At 38.8% G+C, this 17321-nt stretch overlaps 1 long non-coding RNA gene across 1 annotated transcript; it reads left to right on the top strand.

The window, feature by feature from the left end:
• Nucleotides 1-3229: 3229 nt before the first annotated feature.
• Nucleotides 3230-6246, top strand: LOC140342434 (uncharacterized). Its single transcript, XR_011923087.1, has 3 exons — nucleotides 3230-3371; nucleotides 5875-6018; nucleotides 6121-6246. It is a non-coding gene; the product is annotated as an uncharacterized lncRNA (long non-coding RNA).
• The last annotated feature ends 11075 nt before the right edge of the window (nucleotides 6247-17321 follow it).

Below are 17321 nucleotides of genomic sequence, written 5' to 3'. Positions count from 1 at the left end.
CATAAATACGCACTTGCTAAGCCGGCATGTGTTCTTGTCACTTTTATCATGATTTGTTAGGAAGGAATGGATGGACCCAGACACACAGTTATGAGTCTGTTACCTGTTATCTTTCACAGCGGTTAAAATACTAAGTGCAGCATTTTTAATATAATTTACATTTTACTGACACAGAAAAGAACAGAAGGAAATGGATACATGTTTATTTCATCCTAAACAAGTGTTTTGCAAAACAAAGAGGTTATACGTATGAAAGAAAGAACAATAGATTTCTAGTACTCCATTTTTTGTCTGCTATATATACCATTCAAAGCATCTTGGAATATTGGTTAAGTGTTAAAGAAAATATATTGTTCTTGCCATAAATTCAGAAACCTTTCTGTGCATTCTTCAATGTTATCTCAAGCAATGGTATCAGCCTTGCCGATCCTACATCTATGAAGTACAAAACACACCACCATGTTAAGGAGCTGAAAATACATCTCTCAGTCTTGGGGCTGAAACAATCTCAACCTATTCCTAAACTTTAAATGGATGAGAAGCCTGGCTCGCTGGCCTTGAGCCAGGCATGGAATGCGAGCGCCCAGTGGGCCACTTTTGGTATGCAGAACTGGCGCTGCGGGATGAACCGAACGCCGTGTTAAAGCGCCTGATGCTGATATTTATCAGACCACAGAAACGGTATTGGTTGATATAGACAGCAGGGAGGTGGTCATGGAAGTCGGAACCGACTAAGCAGTGTGTAACAACTCACCTGCTGAATCAACTAAACCTGAAATCGGATGGCGCTGGAGCATCGGGCCCATACCCGGACATCGCTGGCGGTGAGGAAGTAGTTCTAAATCTATTTCTAGAATGTGAAAATTGTTACTGGCAGGACCACTTGGTGAAGGTAATGAAATAAATGGCTAAACAAAAGCCTCTTTATTTGCCACCAAAAAGTGACAAATTGGGACAGTTTCAAGGGCAACTCTTGTTCCAGGTAATCCAGGGGCTTTTCCTCACATTGAAAAGATACCCCCTGATTTTCTATTCAGAGAGGTTTGTGATTGTTGGAGACCTTTTCTTTCAGGACTGATGTCGGCAATCATGGATGACATAATCTGGTAATTTGGTGAACATCAGGTATGTCACAAGCTTCCTTACCCAGCACGAAATGGATAACATAAAGTAGATGGATAGAAGATGAAAAAAAATTGGGGGCTTTGAATTGTGAGCTGAAATATTAAAACTCTGTCAGGTTTTGCTCTCAGTGTCAACTTTATAGAGGTTTATATATTTTCCTGGTGAATGCTGCCACATCTAGAATTGATGAAAATTCTTGCAGTTGTCACTGGAACAGGATGGAGAGGAAATCTGCTGTAGTGAAAACTGTCCAAAAAGGGATTTGCCCTTACTTAAGGGAGATTTCCCCTCACTTCCCATTTTTTTCCACAGCAGGAAGTAAAAGGAAATTTTTTGAATAGAAAACAGAAAAAAACAAAATTTGTATGGGTGTTAACGGTTCTCTAAAGCAGGAGGGTCACAAAAGCACAGGTACCAGAGGTGGCCCCCTGCTCTGGCTGGTGTACCCACCAGCGCGATCAGGACAAGGACCAGAGCTGAGGGCCACATCTACCATATGCATCGCAGGCTCAGACCTTCAATTTGATAGTGGGCGGGTTATGGCATTATAACTTTACTCAGGGAGAAGTTTCTTCCCCTTTAAGTGACACAGGACACCAGACCGCTCATGCCCGGTATGGAATTCATAAATTCAGTGGTCTGTGAGCTGCAAAAAGTTGGGGACCACTGCTCCAAACCAGCTAACATGTAAATAAAAAAAATTTGGTTGTCTTGTTTCGACAATGCCGAGTCTCCTCTTTAGTCTATCACTTCTACCAGTTTCAGGTTTCACCTGGAACACAAATTGGAAAACAGCTCTCCTGACTGGCATCTCTATTTTAGGTGAAACAAATTGTGGACTGGGGGATTTGGTATGGAAGACATAGTCCCTCCAAATGAAAGACAGTTGGGAACTATGCTATGTGAGACCCCATGTTTTACCCTACTAGATGATCGTGGTCTTTGTGGCCAAAGACTCAGCATTGGTAGAGGTACATGGAACTTCATAAACCATTACCTAGAGAATAAGCCTGGAGCACATTCACAAACTGTTAACCTAATGAACTAAGCAAATAGCTCAGATGAGACGCGGTTCAATTGTGGTTTGCTTAGTGAGCAAATGTATAACCACGAATGTTACAGCTCATTACTGTTAGCAGCTGAGATCAAAGTTTAGGTATGACACAATTCTGAAAAATCTTCGTGCCATCCTGATCTTGTCTGCATATGTCTGACACAAATGGCAATTTTATTACTGGGGAAGATGAGACTGAGGAAATTCCTTCACTGCCTGCGGAAGACTGATGACATGATCCTAGTCTAAACAAACGCACATAACTTAGCTACTTTATAACCAGAGCTACGCATGCCCAAAAAACAAGATGAAAATACTTTGAGCATGCATAGTTTATCTTCTTCCAAGTTCTCTGACCAAATTTACAGTTTGCAAGCAAACAAATTTGACAGACAAATTTCCCTTCCAAGCAATATTTCTCTTAGCTTAGTGAATGAGGTGAAGCTCTGCTAACCTTAAATATCCAATCATGTGTAGGCAAATATTCTGTTATTTTACATTTCCTGACACATGATTTGGTATTCTTTGTTGTGTGAATTTTCACCACATTCACTAACTTTATTATTCCTTGCCAGGGGTAATACACATTACCAAGTGAATAGCTTAAACTGTTTTGGTAAATGCAAGAGGGCTATTTCTAGGCCCTTCCTCCCCCCTTCCTCCCCTAATATGTAGAGCAGAACAGGGAAATTGTAAAATAAATGCTATAGCTACAAAAATATGCTCTTTGTGAAAATACATTGTACTTCCTTTTGAAGCTTGGCTGCACTTGACTTACCATAAAAGCCAACAGCTTGCCAAAATGAAAAGTAATACTCAACGGTATTCTCTAGAACTTATTTTCAAGCATGTTCCAGATTACAAATGTGAGATTAATGTCTCATTTCTTTAACAGCTGATAAAAACAGCCATTTCAGATGTACATCTATTCCGTTATCTGCCAAGTAGTGCCGGGCAGTTATCTCTCAAAATGCTAAATGTCATTTGGCCAGAATGTAGAACACTGATAGTGAATGTACCCTGATACGGCTCAGTCGTTTTCCTGGCACCGTCCTGCTTTTTCATTTGTATTAAAAAGCCTCATTATTGTTTTAGAACGGCGTTGGCCGGCTCAGTGCATTAGGACTGCGAACTCGCTACGGACTGAGGATTTTCAAAATCATAGTAACTAAAAGCCCAATGGAAGCATCAGGTCAGTCAGGCTGCATAACTATTTTTTTATAATAATATATTCATATAAAGAGAGTTTCTTTTGTTAATTTGAATTGATTTTTTTTTTGTTTTGTCGTTTGAAGTGTATACACTTTATTCTTTAAAAATTGCCCCATGCCGCCATCATTCTAGAAAGCCAGACTCCCGCTCCCACTCAAACCACATGCTCTGTAGCACCAACAGTCTGACACTCCTAAAGTACTGTGCTCCAATAGGTGATGCTTGTGCTCCCTGAGCAAAGATCTTGATTGGAGAATTGTTTGGGGGGTCGTGTCACTGGAGACCTGGTGCAGTGTTCAAACTCTCCAATGTGCTACTGACACCGGTCAGCTTTTACAGTATAAAGCATATACCAAGCAAATTCCAAAAATACGATACTTGTTGCACAGCCTGACTGCATAACTAATAACAATAAACTTGAATTTTCAACTTCAAGCGGATGTAACAGCTACAACTTTATGCAGTTAGGTATTCCTTAGGACATAATTAACATTTGTCTTTTGTTTTTTAAATACATACAGTTTTAGTAGCTGAATTTGACCTGGTCAGCCTGTTGCATAGTAGAGCTCATATGGATGGGCACTGTTGAAGTGTTCATATTTTAATGCTAATTAGTGTCATCTATGGATAACAATAGACAGAGTGATTGACACTCCCACTTATTTGTCCATATCTAAACAGTCAAGATCAGGCACCAACAAAATATTTTTGTAATAGTACCATAATAAAAAATAACCACTACTGGTGTTGCATTAAATCATCCACACACAGGGCCAGATTTATTAAACCTCTCCATTACTAGATGGAGTGGATTTGGTCCAGGATTAAAACCATTTGCCAACTATTAGCAAATTAAATCCAACAGCAAATAGGAAATCCATTCCAGGTTTGCTATATCACCCAGGTTCTCTCATGATAGTCTATCTTCTCCCATCTTTGAGATTGAGACCTACTGTCTCTGTGCTCAGTCTGTACACAGACTATCCAAGGAAAGGAGTACAGGTCAACTGGTGGATGGTACCTATGGCTTCTTATTAGCTGGTGCACCTCTTTTATTGGGCCAATTACAGGTCACCTTGTATTTTACTATTGAAAGTGTTTTGTTATATTCATTACACAAGTGAAAATAAGTACCTGTCAACCTTGTCAGAAATGTGGAGTTGTCCTGTGCACACCTACTGTGTTATACCAAGGAGACCGATTAGCCCACCCAGTTCTTATCTTGCAAATGCAGATCAACTGAGCAACCTTTGGGGGCTGAGTACATTTCTGATGATACTTCCAGTGTCTTTAAAGGGATAAAACGTGAAAAGATGCATTGCAGAGAGAGATGTACAGTCAATTATATTTTTACAATGTATTACTATAAAACCAGCATACAAAGCATTTTTAGAAGTAGCACAGCAATGACAGCCTTTATACTTGTGTCATATTCAGTTTACTTGAAAGCAATAATTCTGTGAGTGAAGGCAGCATTACAGGAGATTGCACCTTTTTCTTGGATGTGTGGGAAGTGATATTAGCAGGCACAACCCACACAGCTGAAGTGGATGCTTCTATGTGTCCAAGTGCAATATGGTCAGGTGCGGAGTTATAAACACAATCTGTCCCTTGTACTGGATATTCGGGAGAGAGATCTCTTCACAGTGAGAAGAAGCCTGTTTCCATTTCTTATTTTATATCTCAAAGCAAAATGCAAAATATACTGGCGTCCTTCCAGACCAGCACAAATCACAGCAGAATATTTGACCACGGTTATTGAATACGAAACGGTGAAATTAAAAACATATTTCCATCTATAGCATGCCCTTCCTCCAAAGATCCTTAGTGGAAGAACAAACTTATTAAAGCAATCTGTATCCAAAAAAAAGTGCTTTAATTTCCCGCAGTTCAGCAGCTGCACAAACATCAATAGTTCTGTGGGTCATAGTAATACAAAATTCACTCTGGTGGCCATTTTGAATAAATATGCACAAAATCTTCACAAAGAAGTAGCATGCTTATCCAGTTTTTGGTTATTTGAGGTGTCAGGCAGAACGAGGTGTGGGGGAAATACGGCGGTCAGGTCACAGATAGTCCTAATTTCTAGTATAATTAGGAAGATTTATGACCTTATTGGGTAAGTACAAGTAAGGTGGTGGCATATATTTTTAGTTGTGGTTTTAGATATATTAGTAGCTATCAACGTAAAAAAGTCTGTAGGAGGTGTACAGGCCTGATACACTTTAAGGATTAAACTTTAATTACATCATATGCACATGATTAGTAATCACTTGCATGGAATTGAGGCAGTATTAGAGACTTTGCTTGATGTCCAATGAGCACTGTACTATGAGGTTTATCACCGATATAAATGTTGGCTGTAGAATTTGATTTAATCTGGAGTAAAGGTTGTATGTATTATTGTTTGAGGTGAACTTTTTTGACATTTTGAGGACACATTTAGTAAAAGAATGCAATTTTGGCTTTCCTTACGCACGCAGACTCATCAATAGAGATCAACGAATTGCTCAACCTTATTAGCATTATCACTGAAAAACTTTATGGTTGATGATGGTATCTGCTTCCTCCGGTATCCCTCTCTTCTTGCCTTCCTGCCTATCTATGTGAAGGGAGACTTCTCATATGTGAGTAAGATATTTACATGTTGTATTTTTGTGTAAAAAATTGTGTTTTTCGGATTAAAATATTTTTGTATGTAACTGTGAAATAATACTTTTGAATTATAGATTTAACTCCACCTGAAGAAGTGGACCGGATCCACGAAACGCGTAGATGTTTCATGCACATATGTACTGCATGTCCTGTTTTGTAATCAAATGGTTTTAATTGTTTATATTAAAAGTTTTTTTTACAAAAATATTGGTATTGCACAGAAATATAATTGTAACCTATTTGGATATATATACCCATATACTGCCGTTAAAGTTCCTTTTTCTGTCCTTTTTCCAAATATCTGTTGATTTTGGTATGTGACAGGTGTACATTACCTGAGTTGGCTGTGGGATGCTCTGTATGTTTTATCGCATAGGTTTATGACCTTTGGCATGAATGTAAGAATTTAGGATTTTCCTTCCAATATCTGAAAATGGGAGCAAATCACTATTTAGGCCTGACAGAAAAATTGAACTTGATATAGACCCCAAAACAACCCATTCCTGAACCGCCTACTCCATCCTTGTCCTTGTTGAAAATAAAAAACCTTCCTGTATTTTGACCCCATCTTGGAGGATAAAGTGGATCTATACCGTAATTTCTGACAACAACATTTCTGACAACCAATCACCAAACGTACGGATTACGATATATATATATATATATATATATATATATATATATATATATATATATATCTTAAAAAGGAAAGAGCAAATGTGACTCTTCAGTGGCAGTTCTACAGAAGTGCAAGGTCCTGGAGCAGTGGATGTTTCTTTCTGCAAGCAATGTGCAATCAATGTTCTGTTCTGCCACAGTAACTATCTCTGGTGCTGTTACTGTTGGGTTGCTGCTGCAGGAAGGAGGAGACATTTCCTCATCTTTCCCTCTTATTTAGTGATCAGACTGCAATAATATAACTTTAGAGAGAGAAGCAGACAAAGGCTTTGTCAAAGAGGAGAGCCAACAAATGTCTGTAAGTGTTACACATACATACAGTATAAGGCTGGGTCTTTCCCCAGCATTTGACCCAAGGCTTTAAAAGCCCATGTTTGAAATTCAGGCATTTTAAAACTTGCCTTTATACCGTGTTTTACTGTGATTATTTTTTTAAGCATTTATGAACGCTGGTAAACTTGTCCATTGATTTTGATAGGGGCATTTACTTACATTTATAAATGCTTGAAAACATAATTGCGTCAAAAATTTAAAGGAGCGTTATCTATAAAAAAAGTGCCTCAAGGAAACGCCCCCGGTGTAAATGAGCCCATTGGAAAGCATGGGAATTTCAAACATGGGCTTTTAAAGCCTCAAGTTAAACCCTGGGGAAATAGTCCGTGTAGACCCAGCCTTACATAGCATGCATGAAGTTAACAACATAAGCTACGTTTTCTCTATTGTACATCAGTATAATTAGTTATAAAGTATAAATTAGTTATAAAAAAAATAACATTACTTAAAACACAATACATTATATTAAAATCCTAAAGAAAAAAGGTCATCCTTTATCGTCCCCTTTATCATATTTACCTTCTTTTTAGGAGTTTGCTCAGTTTAGTACTTGATGCCAAAGGGAGAAATGGTGACTTCTAAGCTCAAGACCATGGGATGGCTGCTAAAATAAGTGACTACAAAATGTTCTTTTATTTAGATTTCAATACCTAACTGAATGCTTCACTTAAAAAATTAAAAAATATATACTTTAGATATTAGATGTAGATCCATGCCCTCCTCTTGGTTTCTTGTCTATGCATAAGCTGCCCCATAAAAAACCCAATGTTCACAAAGTTCTGTAGCTCAGGATAAAAATAGCAATAATAAGTAATTGGGTCAAAGAAGTGAAGACCTAGTCCCATTTTTTCAGCTACATCCACTGTTTAGGTCCACAGATAATGCCGCCACCTTCTTGATGTTGGGAAAAGCTGATGTCTTGTTGATGTCATAACTGTTGTGTCCTACTTTTTATTCAAAAGCCACCCAATTGGAAGATTCCACACCATGAACACAACGGCGGGGACATCTAAAGGAGGAATCCTGCTCAGCCAGCAGCAACAGTGAAGGCTCGGGGCTTGAGCTTCACATGAACGGTAGATTTATGGTAGATTTTTTTCATATTTTTACTCCAGTGGAACCCTTGAAACAAATTGTTATTCATTGAGGGTCGGGGAGTAGAATCGTGCTGGCGACAGAAATACACAATAATCAAAAGCATGTCAGGTAATAGGCCAAGGCTGGTAACATGCTGGCAGGCCCAGCGTAAGGCAGAAGCAGGTCCAGATATAAGCAGAGGTCATAATCAGGTGATTAATGTCCAATCAAACAATAAAAGAGGGTAATCCAAGAAGCAAGGTCAAAACTACAATGTGGGGCTCCAAAAGCAATCCAGGTGTCTGATAGGGTTTTGAAAAACAAAAGCAAAATAAAGAATTTTAGTAGGCTGCCTGATGACAAGTAAAGTGTATGCACTTGTGCATGGAAGCGCGCACAGATGCATGTGCACAATCCTGCAAGTCACCTCCAACAGGGCCGCAAGGTTGCACTATATGTAGGTGCATGGGTCTGGGCCCAAACCACTCTGTGTAATCCCTACTTACATTTTAAGTGTAAACTTGGACTTTGAAATTAGTTGCTGTTTTGTCCTGCATTATAAAAGCAAATGAAAAAAAGCTCAGTGAAATAACTAACCAGCAATCACAGTTACCATATTTGCAACTGATCAGGGTTCCTTTACCAGGAAACTGCCTATTTAGTTGACACACGACACAAAGTCCACAGATGCTTTTTATTTAATGTTTGTAATGAGATCAATGGAGCAGCAAATCCAGTATAAATTGTACCCGTTGTTATGTTTAAACAAGGAATGTTTCACTGCCAGAAACATCAGAGTCAGGACTTTAGGGAAACAGTTTAATGACAAATCTCTATCAGCAATGGCTGGAGGACAAAAAAAGCAGCACAAAAAGGGCTGTTTAATGATTTTACAGGTGAGGTCAGCATTAGGGGCCTTTCAATAATGCCACAGTGATAAATACAATGGATGCTGGAAACTGGCTGCATGGCAGAGATGAGAAATGTAATCCACGCTACCTCCAAATAACACTCCCTTTGGTCCTCATTATTTTCTATTGTGCTGGAGATTGCAGATGTAGCAACTGCTGGACACAGAAATATAGTGATTATAAAGAGATATAGCAGCTATAATGTAACATGTTTTCAGCCTATTAGTTGAAAATATTTACACTTTTCTTACTGTGCTTATGCATATATGTGGGAATGAGGGCAGATTTGACAACTTAGCCAGCCTTAACTGCAACTCTTGACCAATGCACACTTAATGTTTTGGATATGGAATGCCAGAGAGAACCGTCTGAGACTGCAGACATAGAAGAGTAAACAATCGTCAGAGATTATGTGCAGGCGTAAGGCTACGTACACAAGTGCAATGGTTCTCGTACGATAATCGACTCAGGGCCAATATCCGACGAAAATCTGGTGTATGTACAGCGCTCGCCGTCCATTGTCCGAACAACCGTCCTGGAGGATCCATGGACATTGGACAACGAGCGATAGTAATGAAAGCAAAGGGGGAGAAAGCGCAGAGGGGTGCTGCTCCGTTGTTCTTCCCCTCCCCTCTCCATAGAGCAGAGCGGTGCTGTATGTTCAACACTCGATCATGCCTCGTGCAGTCCTTAGTCATTGGAAAGGATCGTGAGAGATCCTTTCCAACGACAATCATTGCCTAACTGGAGACTAGAAATGTGCTGTATACCAGAGTGACAGAATAGAAGATTTTACTACTATTATTCCTTTACAAACCTTTGTTTGTACTCCCACACAAAACTGATGAGATGCAAGGCCAGCAGCACCACAAGTGTCAAAGGTGGCCTTCAGGTCATCAGGTCCAATAGGACATTGTGATATCACAGTAAGTTTTGGAAGCAGTTGAACATTAGGTTCACATTCACATTTACAGCACAAAATATTGTACAAAATAATGTGTGTTTCTCCTCCTTAACCAAAATATACAGCAAGTCAAATATTTATTAAGTTAGGTAAAATAGTTCTTGCTTTTTCTTATAGTTGGAATTGGTGATAATGCATGTATTAAATACCTTAATGTATATGCATTAAAGCACCAAAACATATAAATTTAATTAAAAATCTGCATCTTTCATTTTTACTGTTTGGTAGTATGTTTCCAGTTATATCTGCTATATTACTTACTTATTTCCTGTATAATTTGCCTTTGGTTGTGCAACATCAACTTTTGTTATCCAATGTACCCTTCTTCTTGTTATTGTTGTTGCCTAAGTACTACAGAGGATATAAGAAATACATATTTTGGTGTGTAGGTAGTGTCAGGGTAGTTTTAGACTGTGACAACAGAAGAATCTGACTAATGCTTAACCTATTTAATTTGTGCTATGTGTACCTGAGGTGTGAAATTTAAGTACTAGCGTAGCCTATTTCAAAGCTTCTTGTGGTAAGGATGTTTCAATCTCATACCATTTATACTAAACTCATTATATATTCAGTATATGACTAAACAGAGCCAGTGGGGATAACATTCTACAGAAAAGGTTGAAGGTAAACTGAGTCAGCAACAAAGAAACAAACAGATCCAATAATGTAACAAAAGATAAGACAGAACACAGAATCAGCAAGGTGAGGCAAAATTAAAGGGTACCTAGACTTAGAAATTTCCCTTTACATAAAAGGGTAGACAACCCTTTTATGTAAAGTAAAAATTCTGTTGTTTTTTTGTTTTTTTTTTAGGTGTAACACCCTTTTTTTAAAGCAGCACTAATTCCCCTAATTCTCGACCGCCTAAGTGATTGAGAATAAATGGGAGCGCAAAGTCTCCCAGGATACTTATGTCAGGCATCCTGGGAGGGTCTTGCTCCTTCTGTGCAGGAAGAGCCTTTTCGCGCAAAGAGAAAAATTTGCAGATCTCACGCATGTGCAATGAAATCGGCAAACTTTTTTCATCCTACGTCACCCGATCTCACGCCTGGGTTGGGTGACATAGGATGAAGAACCAGGAAGAAAAGGACAAGATGGCGGCGCCCAGAGCGCCGGCTCTGGGACGGAAGTCGGGACAACGCGAGACTTGATGCAGGACACCTGCCCTGACACCTGTACCTGATCGAACAGCCCTGGGGGATTGAAGGTAAACGTTTTTGGTTTTTTGCCAGTTTTCAGTTTAGTTCCTCTTTAAGTCAATGATGAGTCTGACAGATCCAGAGACTTACCAGAGAATAAAAAAAAAATGGGGAGGCAAGGCTATCATCAGGAAAGACAGGTTAGTTAAAATGAAATAGGTTGTAGTATGTAAGCTGGTAAATAAATATCATCCTGCAAGAGGGGCTCAGTTCACTGCCTATTAAAACACTGCACACTGCCATGCTGGCATGGTCTGCATACGCTCATGTATAGGACACTTACGCATGCACAATCACTGGCATCACCAGGAGCGCTGGACTTTTCTTATGAAAGACTTGGCAGCACTGGAGTCAAGTGTAATTAATCTGCAGGTAGGATTGGGATGAAATATAAGTTATTCACCAGGAAATTCCTATCAGGCTAATCAACTATGTCCTGCCCAAAAAAGGTTCCACCAATGGATGTCTTCTGCAGCTGGGGAGGACCTGAAGACATAATAGTGTGATCCAATCTAACTATAACTGCTGTGATCTGGTAAACACCTTAATAAAGTAGTTATAGAATGCTTCTGCAAAACCAATGAGTTTATCAAAGTTTATCATGCACAAAACCAATAGTGTGGGAATACCTTGATGTTATTCATAAGGTCATATGCTGTCTTCTTTTAAGTGATGGTTGGAGGTAATTGCATATCACATTTATTGACATAATGGCTTTTTCAGTTCAATAAAAACAAAAAAGGTAAACAAATATTGTATAAATACAAGAGGCATGTGTATTCTGAAATCTTGGTGCACAGAGAGACCTCGAGGGCAAGGGAGGCAAGAATAATAATAAGAAAGACGAGTAAAGAAAAATGTACACTTTGAATGATTTTTCTGAAGGGAAACGAATAAAACACTTGGACCCTATATGGAGGGTCATTGCTCCTCTCCTCTCTTTCTTCCTCTCACTCTCTCTGCTTTTAGGGAGGGTTACTTTGGCTTCATGTTTTGAGACCCAGCAGGAAATGTAAAAAAGTCTCCCCAAGTTGACAAATATCATTGGAAGTTTTCCTCAAGCCTACTGTTCCAGTGAAAACTGTAAACTTTTGGATTTCCCATCAGTGTTCATGGTAGCATAGTAACTGTACCATGTATACTAATATTATATTGGGGGGCTGCTGGGTTCATCCAACGGACTGCTCACTGCACAGGCTATCTGCAGCACAATGACTCTGTGGACTCTTTTCTCAATCACAGATACAGAACTGATATGAAAAGAGGTCCTCAGAGTTTCTGTAATGTTGTATTAGATTTGGCTATAAAACATTAAACATATTGGTAGATACTGGGCCTTGCTGTTTTTAGCACATACAAAACTTGACCAGGGTTCAACCCTTCCCTTACTCTTCCCTACAGTTTTTTGGCATCAAGTAAACTTTAACTTACAAAATACCAGAAGCATTCTTATCTAAATATATTTCCAGCTGGTATAAAGACCAGAGTGAATAAAAACACATAACCACACATCGCTGGGCCTTTTACGTTTCTGGGCCCCAAAGCCATCCTGCTGTCTTGTTTGACTATAACTATATCTAGGTCATGGTCATGAAGGAGTTATCCAAACTTTTCTTTATAAGGAAAATTTAGTTGAGACCCTAATTAAAAAGAGAATGCTGTGAGAGAAATCTATCCTTTAATCTGAAATTAATTTGAGTGGGGGAGAGAGAAAATCAATGTTCCAAATGTCTTCTGAAGATTACGTATTCCTTGTGGATTCTTTGTTCTTGATAAACTTCTTTAATTGTTATTGAAAGGCTGTTATTGTTTTTGTTATAAACAATAAAAAGAATTATAATTATTCTGTAATTGAAACTTCTTCTCAGTAGGTAATTAAAAACTGTCTCTTAGATGGGTTAGTCTGTCTCAGTTTTATTTTATGAAAGTGGGTTTATCTGCAATAATGCAAACGTTTACTTAAAAAGGGGATTTAGGCTTTTCGCTTGGATCTTTTGCTTACCGGACTTAAGGTATAGGTAAAACTAAAACGTTTTTAATTTTGGATAGCGCAATGATGAATTATAACTTCAAATAATATTTGTTTGGAGATATTCACCCTCACTGCTGGTCCTGGTAAAGTGATGAAAAATCTGGCATTTTCGAGTTGCCACAGTAACAGGAAGTAAGGAGAAATCTTCAAATGGAAAACTTCCAATGGGTAAACCTGTTCTAATGACACACAATCTGTATTTTTGTCTATTTTTGTATTTTTATTACTTGATTCCAACTACAATCATTGTGCTTTTCCACAGCACCTTTTCCAGTAATATTTGAGTGGTCCTAGGTTTCCCTGACTCTAGCTATCCTCGCTGCTTTCGTCAATTCACTCCTAAAGGTTTTTAGACTGGAAAATCATGGGAGAACCTGGGCTTCTTCTAAGACTACACCCAGGTAACACAAGCAAACAAACTGAAAACTCAACCTGGCAGTTTGCTCTACATGGTAATTCCTTGCAATACTTACCTCTCCATGTTTCAGCACAGCCCTAATGTCTTCACCACTGCCATTAACTGAAAGTAAATTTTCAGCCAGCATCATTCAGCCCCTTACTGTAAGCCCAGTCTGGCAGGGGCTGTCTATGACAGCCTGGGTTCACAATAAATTTCAGTGCTGCAATAAGACCCGACCTGACACCAAATAAGAGGAGGAAAACCAGCAACATCAATAAATTTGCAATAAAAGTTAAAATTGTCCATTTAAGGTAAAAATGTCAATAATACTAATGCAAAAGCAAAAAAAAAAAAAAATGGTCACTTACAGGTAGTCCCCGGGTTACATACGAGATAGGGACTGTAATTTTGTTATTAAGTTGAATTTGTATGTAAGTCAGAATAGGTACATTATTTTAATCACAAAGCAAAAAAAAAAACATTATGGAGCCTAGCCCCCATGACAGTATGGTTAAAGAAGTTTTTTAAATGCAAAAACGTTACATTTAAAAATTCTCCTTATTTTACATTTCCCACCCGATCTCGCCTACCTCTCTGCACGGTTTCGCCCTCCAGGAACACACTCACAAGCACATACCCGGCCAGCATCTGCTTCCCCTAGCCTCATGTCCCCAACATTCACGCGCTGGGGACGCAGATGCTGGCTGAGCATCGCCAGCTTGCACAGATGCCCGGCCGGCATCAGCAGGAGAAGAAGACGCGGGCACTGCTGGAGGACACCGCTGGAACTGGGAACAAGGTAGGAGTTTTGGAAATTCTCCCCCGAGTGTGGCTTGAGGTTACCACTTTTTGCATAGAAAATCCACCCCGAGCCACACTCAAAAATAGCGCCAGGGAGGCTAGACATTCACTAACTTCTAGAGCAAGCTGTGTTTTGAGATGCAAAAAGAAAAAAGAAACAACTGCAGTTTTGTCTTGCCTCATTAAAGAGTTACAAGAGGCTGCAGAAAGAGCTCAGTCTCTGTGTTTTGCAAAGGATTTCTTCTGCAGACAATGCAAACCGCCCCTTCCCCCATGCAGCCTCTATCCTGCACATTACGAGCAGGGATACCCCATTGGTATCTAGGAGATGTCCATATGTCGGATGTCCCTAACTCGAGGACTATCTGTACACTCTGTTGTCCTTTTAAGAGAGTCAGATTGTCTGTTAAACCTGCTCTTTCTGTGATTAGGCAGTGCTCCACCACAATCATATATCTATGCAGTGACAACCCTTCCAAATAGAAAAAAGCCTTTTTGTTTTAGATGGTGTGTTGTTATCTCTGTATATGTTTCCATTAATTAGAAATTAATTATTAAACAACTTTCTGGTGCTTAGGTATAGTGGTTTTATTGGTTTCCTTTTATAGATATGAAGTTTTAAGTTTAGAAGTACATGTTTAGCGTATGCAGAAATGACATATTATTGAAGAAATGCCTTAACCTTGTGAGATGAGATCCTGTGAGATGAACTGAATGCCAACAAATGAATTTAGCTGTAACACCTAAGCACTGGTAAACTATGTTATTGTTATATGTTATTGTTATTTGGGAATTTAGATATGCCCAAGCAGATATCCCCTCGGTATGAAACCAATTTTTTAGGCAGGAGGTAAGAGGAAGGTTTGATCTTTCTCCACTCCAAAAGTGCATATACGGTATTAGAAATAAATAAATAAATTGCAATTTCAGAATAAACTTTGCATTTTTTTGTGACTTTGAATACAATATACTTGTCTGTTGGTGCCAGGCCCACAATGATGAAGCAATAAGGGATTGTGAAATGTACAAGAAGTGTAGAGCTAAGTTAGTGCGGTTAGGTAATTTGCGGTGACTATGCAGATTTTCTGCTTGTCCATTGATAATTTTACAAAGAAGAAGATTTGATTTGGGAAGTGGAAGTTGTTTGGATGAATAAGTAAAAACGTAAGGCCAACAAAATGATAACTTCCTGGTTGATTTCTAGAGTATAGGGGAACAGCCCATAAGTTGTTTTATTTTAAAATGCTAGTCTATTTAAACATTAACATACAAAATGTCAGATCATGAGCATGTTTGCTTGTGATTTGCAGTAGATCATTTTAAGATCACAATAGGTACTGACATAGGGCTGATATATTACATCTAAAACTAATATATATATGAGGCCATTATTACTGTTTTCCAAATAGGAAATAATACACTTTTGTGTGGGTTGTAGCATCTCATTTCTCTTCACACAACAGCGTACCTAAACTGTGAAATTTCACTTTATAAAAAAAGGGTCGACAACCCTTTCTGTAAAGTAAAAATTCTGTTTGTTTGTTTATCAAATGCAACACCCTTTTTTAATAAAAAAAAAGAGTGCAGCACCACCCCTAGAATGAATGGGAGCACAAAGCCGTCATGCATCCCGGGAGGCTCATGGATGCCCGAGATGCTCAGGCATGCGCAGAAGGAGCCTTTTTGTAAAAAGGGAAAAAAAATGGAGATCGGCATGCCCAGTGAGATCGGCAATTTTTTTCCAACCTACGTCACCCAAACTCGTGCCTGGGTTGGGTGATGTAGGTACAAGAACCCGGAAAAAGAAGAGATGATGGCGGTGCCCAGCGTGCCGGCTCAAGGACCCAATGGATGACACCTCCGGACCGATTGACTGTGCTGCGGGATTGAAGGTAAATGTACAAGATAAGCAGCACAAGTTTCTTACAAAGGCAAATCTATAAAACAAGAAAAAGGCTAAACCACTATGCAAGCTAGTAGAGCCAAGACTACATGAATGGCCAAGTTCTACCAGATAGATGGATATATGTAAAGATGTGTCCATGGAGATAACTTTCAGCTTTCCTAAAACGAAGAAAAATATACAAATTAGAAAGTTTTGTAACTAGCAGGAGTTATTTGTAACTAGCAGGATTTATTTATTTATTTAAAAACCTTATTCAAGAAAACTCTTTGGGGCAGGGTCCCCTCCTCCTCCTGTGTCACTGTCTGTCAGTCATTTACAACCCCCCTATTTAATGTACAGCGCTGCGTAATATGTTGACGCCATATAAATCCTGTTTATTATTAATAATAATAATAATAAAAACCACAAACATAATTTGATAAATGTATTTGTGATACTCCAATGAAGAATTAAAGCAGAACTAGACCCAAATAAAAAATCATACCTTTTCTTCTGCAGAGCCCCTAATTCTTTCCTCGCCATCCTGTCTATCCTTTTAAGTGGTAAATGTTTGCTTTAAATGTTCAGTTTACCACTGGCGTGTTAATGCACATCTGTATAAAAGCAAATATTTAAATTTCATTGAGAGAAAATGGGCTGCCAATTATGGTTACCAAGAAGAAACTTACATCTATTTATTCTTTTTTCTTTTATTAACATTGACCACATACCCAACTACAGGTAATCCCCGAGTTAAGGACATCCGACATACAGACACCTCCTAGATATGAACGTGGCTTCCTTCTCACTCATGTGCAGGATGGAGGCTTGATGGGGAGCAGGGGCGGTTTGCATGACTTGCAGACAAAGTTTTTTGCTAAACACAGCTGAGGTTGTGGGTGATCTTAGGGGGTGAGCTCTTTCTGCAAGCTCTTGTAACTCTTTATTGACCAAGACAAACTCTGCAATTGTTTTTTTTTTGCATATCAAAGCAC

The sequence above is a fragment of the Pyxicephalus adspersus genome, chromosome 1, assembly GCF_032062135.1.
Source record: "Pyxicephalus adspersus chromosome 1, UCB_Pads_2.0, whole genome shotgun sequence".
Classification (NCBI taxonomy): Eukaryota; Metazoa; Chordata; class Amphibia; order Anura; family Pyxicephalidae; genus Pyxicephalus; species Pyxicephalus adspersus.
The sequence above is the reverse complement of the archived record's forward strand: the minus strand, read 5'-3'. Positions and strand labels throughout refer to the sequence as shown.